Genomic DNA, 9,585 nt, shown 5'->3' on the forward strand with positions numbered 1-9,585 from the left:
AGGCACTGCCCCCAATAACCCCCCCTCCCCCCACACACACACCACCCACCACCCCCCCCCCCCCCGCGTCCTGTCCTCTCCGTTACCTCCAACAGCCTCGCAGCACTCGAATCGGATCTATTCATCCCACACACACACACAATCTGTACTGTACTCAACACGCATGCATACTGAAAACGCCAGGCGCAGCAGCAGCAGAACAGGCTAGCTGGGATCACTGTACTTTTATATATAATATATATATATATATATTTTTTTTTACACAAAGTGCAGTGGATTCCAGCAGTGTTTCGTATTGCCGAACCAGCCGCAGGAACGTAACAATACTGCACTACTCTCTCTCTCTCTCTTGCTCTCTCTTGCTCTCTCTCTCTCTCTCTCTCTCTCTCTTTCTCTCTCTCTCTCTCTCTCTCTCTCTCTCTCAGCATGTCTCTCCCTCCCCATCACCGCTGCACAGATGTGTGTCCTGCCATGCATGGAAGCGAATTATCTGATTAATTAATTACATCTTTTTTGATTAGAGTGAAATCTAGAATTAGCCGCACGTTTTGCTGAATCGGTGCAGCCATCTTCCCGGCTTGGCTTGGAATCGTTTGGAGTCATTAGCTCGCTGTGATTTTAATTATACCCACGGTTCAAATGGCGCTTATAGTGATTATTTGAATCAGCAAACTAATCTTTTGGATCATTTTAAAATGGTATTGTGTTAGAAATAATGTGTAAGCAAATACATGTGCCCTTCCTGATGACTTGTCATACAGAACTTGTAAGTGGCTTTGGATAAAAGCGTCAGCTAAATGACTAAATGTAAATGTATAACTTACAACTCACAACAATAGACTAAACACAAATTAAATATATACCTGTTTGAATCTCCCTGGATATACCAACAATTCTTTGTTTTTAATTGTTCTACAATAAAACAACAATGCATTGCAATATGAATGTAAGTACAGTCTTTTGAGTGAATGTCAGGCCATTAAAAAGTTTTCTATCATGATGTTGTAGAGTTTACTTAAAGGAACACCAACATTATGGGAAATGTGGTTACCGTCGGACAAGAAGAGAGATACCAATTTCCTCTCTGTGTGTTTGGTTGAAAGCTATCCGCCTGCAAGCTAGCCTAGCTTAGCACAAATTAATGGAAGAGGATACGGACCAGCTAGCAGTTTTTGTTGGTTCAAAAACACCTCTCCTGATGAAGTTTTAAGCTAGGCTAGCTGGTCTGTATCTGCTTCCACTTGTTTGTGCTAAGCTAGGCTACAGTAGCTTGCAGCCGGATAGCTTTCTACTGAACACAGGAGACTGGAGAAGACAGTAAGCACATTCACCATAATGCTGGTGTGTTCCTTTTTAAGTCCACAAGCAGCATCCAAGTGGAGATGCAGGATGATCTGTGTCATCATTCCGCTACTATTTTCACTATTATTACTATGTTCTATCACTATGTCTATGTTCATTACTATTACTGTTGCTATTGTTACCTCTTCTGCCTGTACCTCCCCTCCCCCTCCCCATGCTGCCATGACACCTGAATGCCCCCCAAGGGGATTCATAAAGGAACACTTGACTTGACTTGATTATTATTCTATTCAGTTTGATTCTGTTCTGTTCTACTCCCACAAACATGTATGACCAGTAAGCTAATGGTGCCACGTCTTTGGACTGGTGGAGTACAGCTTTGCAGCTGCCAAATTAAATGTTCTGTATTTTAGAAATAAGCCAATTTAATGCTTAAAATAAAAATAAATCAAAATAGAAATAAGACTGATGCTAGTACCTTCCTAGCAATTGTTTGTTGAAGCATTTGGGTTCTAGAAAGATCCCATGATTTGACCCCCCCCCCCCCCCCCATCACATAGAGGTAACATTAAGCCTAAACAGAACATATGGTTAGGTGGGAATAACAATGGGACAAGGTAACTGGGAGAGGGTCATACCCAGTGCTCCCATGACCCCAGTCTGACAGAGATATGAGGCCCACACGAAAGATAAGAATGTTATCTTTTTCATTGATACCAAATACATGCATGCTGTATGTTGATAAGGGTTCTTAAATTCTAGAGTGGCTAAAACCCATCTGATGCCTGTGATTTATCAAGACATTTGGAGCCCCCCCCCCCCTTTTTCCAGTTTTTTTTTGCTTGGGAGCCCATAAATCATTCACCAGTAGAGATCCTGCTCCTTGGATGTAGGTTTCAACAGGATACGTTGTTGGCTTAACATGTGTGATGCTTTGAAATGAGGGCCATAGTCTCAAATGAAATAAAATAAATAAATAAAACCATGAATGTTTTATTTTGTGTATTTCCTAGAGACACACACATGGCTGTTCTCCAGTTTGGTTGATCTCGCCAACAGCACCGCAGGAGACGGCAGTGTGGCGGTACAAACAAAATGGGTGACATTTTCTTAATTTTTTATTATTTTCTTTCTTATATTTCTTTCTTTCTAACCTAGCAAAACAATGTTGTGTATAATAGGTGCAGCATTTATTAAGATCAGGAAACATGCAAATGAACACAAAATAACCTTCCATTACTCACAGACTACTTGGAACAGTAATGAAAGGCACAATTTAGTTAAATCCAAAATCTGTGGCTAGGGTCATTTGGGACAGTGGGTAGGTGCAGTTGGGACAGTGGCTAGGGTCATTTGGGACAGTGGGTAGGTGCGGTTGGGACAGTGGGTAGGTGCAGTTGGGACAGTGGGTAGGTGCAGTTGGGACAGTGGCTAAGGTCATTTGGGACAGTGCCTAAGGTCATTTGGGACAGTGGGTAGGTGTGGTTGGGACAGTGGCCAGGGTCATTTGGGACAGTGGGTAGGTGCAGTTGGGACAGTGGCCAGGGTCATTTGGGACAGTGGGTAGGTGCGGTTGGGACAGTGGGTAGGGTCATTTGGGACAGTGGGTAGGGTCATTTGGGACAGTGGGTAGGTGCGGTTGGGACAGTGGGTAGGGTCATTTGGGACAGTGGCTAGGGTCATTTGGGACAGTGGGTAGGTGCGGTTGGGACAGTGGGTAGGGTCATTTGGGACAGTGGGTAGGGTCATTTGGGACAGTGGGTAGGGTCATTTGGGACAGTGGGTAGGGGTGGTTGGGACAGTGGCTAGGGTCATTTGGGACAGTGGGTAGGGTCATTTGGGACAGTGGGTAGGGTCATTTGGGACAGTGGGTAGGTGCGGTTGGGACAGTGGCTAGGGTCAGTTGGGACAGTGGCTAGGGTCATTTGGGACAGTGGGTAGGTGCGGTTGGGACAGTGGGTAGGTGCGGTTGGGACAGTGGGTAGGTGCGGTTGGGACAGTGGCTAGGGTCAGTTGGGACACCTTGTTTTGAGCTAAAAAACAGCTGTTGAAATATAAATGTGAGCACATTGGATCTATAATAGTTCAGTAGAGCGCAAATCTCCACCAAGACACAAAGACGGACAAACACACAAAAACACTGACCGCTCTCCTTAGAGCTATTAACATGCTAATGCTAACAGACACACTGACCAACAGACACACTGACCACTCTCCAATTATAGTTATTAGCTTTAGCATGCATAGGAAGGATGTTAGGAAGCATAGGAAGGGTGATAGGAAGCATGTAATGAAGCATAGAAAAATGTGAAGAAGCATATAAAGGGTTATAGGAAGCGTAGGAAGTATATTAGGAAGCATAGGAAGGATATTAGGAAGCACAGGAAGTATGTTGAGAATCATAGGAAGGATATTAGGAAGCACAGGAAAGATGTTAGGAAGCATAGGAAGGGTGATAGGAAGCACAGGAAGTATGTTAAGAATCATAGGAAGGATTTTTTTTTGATCCACTTTTTCTCCCATTTTCTATTTTTCTCCCATCCCAATTTTCATATCCTCCAATTCAACCCTCCCCTGTCTTTGAACGTTGTTTCTTGCCTCCCACAAGCCGGCTGCAATGTGGACTAAGTCATACATAGCACGAGTCCCCTCCGATACTCGAGGTAACAGCCTTTTTCACCTGCGCGGCTCGATCTTTCAGCGTCGGGGGTCTGGGCTATGGAGGGGCCCCGCCCCCGTCGCTTCTTGATTCTACTGCACAGGCGCACCAACCGACCTGTAGGAGTCGCTGTCCACAACGCCCAATCCCCACCCTTCAGTTTCCCTCCCCGTAATACGGCCAATGTGTATTACTGTGGACGACCAGCTAAACTGAAAGCAATGTGGAGAGCGGGGCTCGAACAGGAAGCATCCTGTTCCAGCCTAGTCTCCAGCATTCGTTGCGAGCGCCTTGCCCACTGCGCCACGTAGCCGCACCCAAGAATCATAGGAAGGATATTAGAAAGCACAGGAAGGATGTTAGATGGCATAGGAAGGGTGATAGGAAGGATGTTATGAAGCATATTAGGAAGCATAGGGAGGATGTTAGGAAGGATAGGAAGGTGATCGGAAGCATAAGATGGTGATATGAAGCATAGGAAGGATGTTAGAAAAAGAATAGGACTTATGTTAGGAAGCATAGGAAGGCTGTTTTGAAGCTTAGGAAAGGTTCTAGGAAGCATAAGAATCTATCTATTTGAATGGACAATAATGGAAATTCAATCAAAATATTTGTCGCTGACCGGTTTGAAAAATAGTTCAGGAGTCACGTCGCTGGTTGCGTCTATATTAAAGGCAGCCGAAGAGTGCTTCCGCATTGGCGTTTTGCACTCTGATTGGCCGAGCATGCGCATGAGCCGCGACGCGCTCCTCTAGCCAGGAATCGAAACTCCGTTTAAGCTCCAGAGAGCGAGGCTGAAAATCCACAGTTCTTGCCCCACTGATGGGAGCCGAATCCCGGATCCGAGTTTTCTGATGAATACCCCCAAAATATGGAGGTCCCGAACGCAATTAAGTATTGATTACGCCGTAACAAATCATTAAAAAAATATACCGTTAACTGGAGTATGTTGTTTCTTTACATATATGTTGGATTAGAGAATTGGTTTGTCATGACAATCTAATAAAAAATCGCGATTTACCCGGTGGCTACAACAACACACATCATTGTTTACAATGAACGGTGGGGCTAATCGACACGGACGCGTTAAACTAACCTAAAGTTAGTTGTTCACCAACAATCTACAGACACAAACAAACACAGAACCGGACTGTTATATTAAATTAATTGATTGCTGTTTAACGTGTCCGATTATTTCCATCATGTCACTGCCATTGGCTCCGCGCCGCGCTCTCTCACCGGCCGTCTTACCCCACGGACGCGCGCTCGTCCTCGGCATCGCCATCAGTCAACCGCCGCCGCCGCCACCTAAGTGGGAGCACCGCGCGCCCCAGCCCAGCCCCACCGTTCATTGTAAACAATGATGCATGTAGTTACTGTGTGTTGTTGTAGCCACCGGGGTAAATCGCAATTTTTTATTGGCTTGTCATGACAAACCAATTCTCTAATCCAACATATATGTAAAGAAACAACATACTCCAGTTAACGGTATATTTTTTTAATGATTCGTTACGGCGTAATCAATACTTAATTGCGTTCGGGACCTCCATATTTTGGGGGTATTCATTAGAAAACTTGGATCCGGGATTCGGCTCCCATCAGTGGGGCAAGAACTGTGGATTTTCAGCCTCGCTCTCTGGAGCTTAAACAGAGTTTCGATTCCTGGCTAGAGGAGCGCGTCGCGGCTCATGCGCATGCGCGCGGCCAATCAGAGTGCAAAACGCCAATGCGGAAGCACTCTTCGGCTGCCTTTAATATAGACGCTCCCTGGCCTGCTGTTAGAACATGTGCAACATTTCATCCACCTCTGCCTTTTAGTTGGTGAGATATACTATGCACACACACACACACAGACACACTCACTAACAGACGCATATTCCACATAATCCGCCTGGTGGAGATACATATTGTATGTAAATTACATGAAATTTGGTTGTCTTTGAGTCTTCATTTCAGTGGCTTGTGTTGGATCTGGTTACCATATAATCACCTGGAAATCATGTGAGTGGTCTTCAGTAATCAACAATAGTTGATGAACCTTCAACCTTCAAGAGTAACTGTCTCAACCGTCCCTGGGTAACTGTCCCAACCAACCCTGAGTAACTGTCCCTGGGTAACTGTCCCAACCAACCCTGAGTAACTGTCCCAACCAACCCTGAGTAACTGTCCCAACCGTCCCTGGGTAACTGTCCCTGGGTAACTGTCCCAACCAACCCTGAGTAACTGTCCCAACCGTCCCTGGGTAACTGTCCCAACCAACCCTGAGTAAGTGTCCCTGGGTAACTGTCCCAACCAACCCTGAGTAACTGTCCCAACCGTCCCTGGGTAACTGTCCCAACCAACCCTGAGTAACTGTCCCTGGGTAACTGTCCCAACCCTCCCTGGGTAACTGCCTCAACCGTCCCTGGGTAACTGTCTCAACCGTCCCTGGGTAACTGTCTCAACCGTCCCTGGGTAACTGTCCCAACCAACCCTGGGTAACTGTCTCAACCGTCCCTGGGTAACTGTCCCAACCAACCCTGGGTAACTGTCTCAGCCGTCCCTGGGTAACCTAACGAAAGGACTCTGGGAGGACCAGGAGGCTGCAGCACAAATGTCCTCCACCGAGGCCCCCCCTAACAGGGCAGCAGAGGCCGCCACACCACGAGTGGAGTGCGCCCTGACACCCCGGGGGGAACCTGTCCAGCCAACGTGTAGCAAAGAGCAAAGCCCTCCCACAACCAATGTGACAGACGCTGCTTGGACAGTGCCTCACCTGCGCGAGGGCCACCGTAACAAACAAACAGTTGATCGGAGGCCTTGAAACCCTGCATGCGACTAAGGTAAACCCCCAGCGCACGGGCAGGCTCGACTCCACGGGCAGGCTCGACTCCAATCCACTAGCGTGAGGGTAACTGTCCCAACCGTCCCTGGGTAACTGTCCCTGGGTAACTGTCCCAACCAACCCTGAGTAACTGTCCCAACCGTCCCTGGGTAACTGTCCCAACCAACCCTGAGTAAGTGTCCCTGGGTAACTGTCCCAACCAACCCTGAGTAACTGTCCCAACCGTCCCTGGGTAACTGTCCCAACCAACCCTGAGTAACTGTCCCTGGGTAACTGTCCCAACCAACCCTGAGTAACTGTCCCAATCGTCCCTGGGTAACTGTCCCAACCGTCCCATGGTAACTGTCCCAACCAACCCTGAGTAACTGTCCCAACCGTCCCTGGGTAACTGTCCCCAACTGTCCCTGGGTAACTGTCCTAACCAACTCTGAGTAACTGTCTCAACCGTCCCTGGGTAGCTGTCCCAACCAACCCTGGGTAACTGTCCCAACCGTCCCTGGGTAACTGTCCCAACCAACCCTGAGTAACTGTCCCAACCGTCCCTGGGTAACTGTCCCAACCGTCCCTGGGTAACTGTCCCAACCGTCTCTGGGTAGTTGTCCCAACCAACCCTGGGTAACTGTCTCAACCGTCCCTGGGTAGCTGTCCCAACCAACCCTGCAGGGTAACTGTCTCAGCCGTTCCTGGGTAACTGTCCCAACCAACCCTGGGTAACTCTCAACCATCCCTGGGTAGCTGTCCCAACCAACCCTGGGTAACTGTCTCAACCGTCCCTGGGTAGCTGTCCCAACCAACCCTGGGTAACTGTCCCAACCAACCCTGGGTAACTGTCTCAACCGTCCCTGGGTAGCTGTCCCAACCAACCTTGGGTAACTGTCCCAACTGTCCCTGGGTAACTGTCCCAACCAACCCTGGGTAACTGTCCCAACCAACCCTGGGTAACTGTCCCAACCGTCCCTGGGTAACTGTCCCAACCGTCCCTGGGTAACTGTCCCAACTGTCCCTGGGTAACTGTCCCAACCAACCCTGGGTAACTGTCCCAACCAACCCTGGGTAACTGTCCCAACCAACCCTGGGTAACTGTCCCAACCAACCCTGGGTAACTGTCCCAACCGTCCCTGGGTAACTGTCCCAACTGTCCCTGGGTAACTGTCCCAACCCTCCCTGGGTAACTGCCTCAACCGTCCCTGGGTAACTGTCTCAACCGTCCCTGGGTAACTGTCTCAACCGTCCCTGGGTAACTGTCCCAACCAACCCTGGGTAACTGTCTCAACCGTCCCTGGGTAACTGTCCCAACCAACCCTGGGTAACTGTCTCAGCCGTCCCTGGGTAACCTAACGAAAGGACTCTGGGAGGACCAGGAGGCTGCAGCACAAATGTCCTCCACCGAGGCCCCCCCTAACAGGGCAGCAGAGGCCGCCACACCACGAGTGGAGTGCGCCCTGACACCCCGGGGGGAACCTGTCCAGCCAACGTGTAGCAAAGAGCAAAGCCCTCCCACAACCAATGTGACAGACGCTGCTTGGACAGTGCCTCACCTGCGCGAGGGCCACCGTAACAAACAAACAGTTGATCGGAGGCCTTGAAACCCTGCATGCGACTAAGGTAAACCCCCAGCGCACGGGCAGGCTCGACTCCAATCCACTAGCGTGAGGAGGAGGATGAAACGCCTGAATCACAATATCCCTGGAGCGAAAAGAGCTCCGGATATTCTTTGGCACGAAGACTGGATTAGGCCTCAGAGTCGCCCCGCAATCGGCCCGAATAGACAGGCACTCAGGCCGCACCGAGAGAGCACAAAGCTCACCCACGCGTTTAGCGGAGGTGATGACCAAAAGGAACGCAGCCTTAAAGACAGGCGATCCAACGGCACCTGCTCAAGAGGCTCAAACGGGGCCTCAGACAACCGACCCAGGACCAGTTCAAGGTCCAAACTCGGAGACAGAGAACGCTCCACAGGCTTGAGACGCCGAGCGCCAAGCAGGAAATGTTTCACTAGAGGGTGGCTGAACAGCGTACCGCCCTCAAGGCCCACACGACAGGAGGATATAGCCGCAGCGTATACCCTCACCGTCGAGGCCGACAGCCTATCCAGGATAGACTGGAGGAAGGAAAGAACCGAGTCCAGGGGGCAAGACACTGGGTCCAGGCCCCCAACCTCACACCACTCTTGAAAAATACGCCACTTTCCAGCGTAAACTGCGGTAGTGGACGGAGCGCGCGCGTTCCGGATGGTGTTAACCACAGTGGGGTTCAGACACATCTCCTCCAGATTCACCCTTTCAGCAGCCAAACCATCAATGGCTGCCCCAGAACAGGACGCAGAAACAGCGTCCCGTGAGCCTGGGAGAGGGCCCGCGGCGACCCCGGAACAGGCCACGCCGGGGCCACCAAGAGCTGAATCAGGGCCGGGAACCACACAGCCGTGGCCCGGTCCGGTGCGACCAGGATCAAAGTCCTGCGCTCCCGACATACCCGCTCCAACAGCTGAGCTATCAGGTGTATGGGGGGGAACGCGTACAGAATCCTGGGCGGCCACGGATACATCGAGAAGGCATCCACCCCCAGAGGGGGGTTGTCCTTCCGACAGACCGAGAACCACAAGGGGCACTGGGGGGCCTGTCTGCTCGCAAACAGGTCCACCGTGGCCTTCCCGAATTGGTCCCAGACCTGTCTGACTATGTCTGGATGCAGTCCCCACTCGTCGGGGTGAGGACCGCCCCGCGACATCACATCTGCACCCACATTCTCCCTGCCGGGGATGTGGAGGGCCCTCAGGCTGCCCAGATTGAGAGACGCC

This window comes from Notolepis coatsorum, assembly GCF_963971535.1.
Source record: "Notolepis coatsorum genome assembly, chromosome: 17".
NCBI lineage: Eukaryota > Metazoa > Chordata > Actinopteri > Aulopiformes > Paralepididae > Notolepis > Notolepis coatsorum.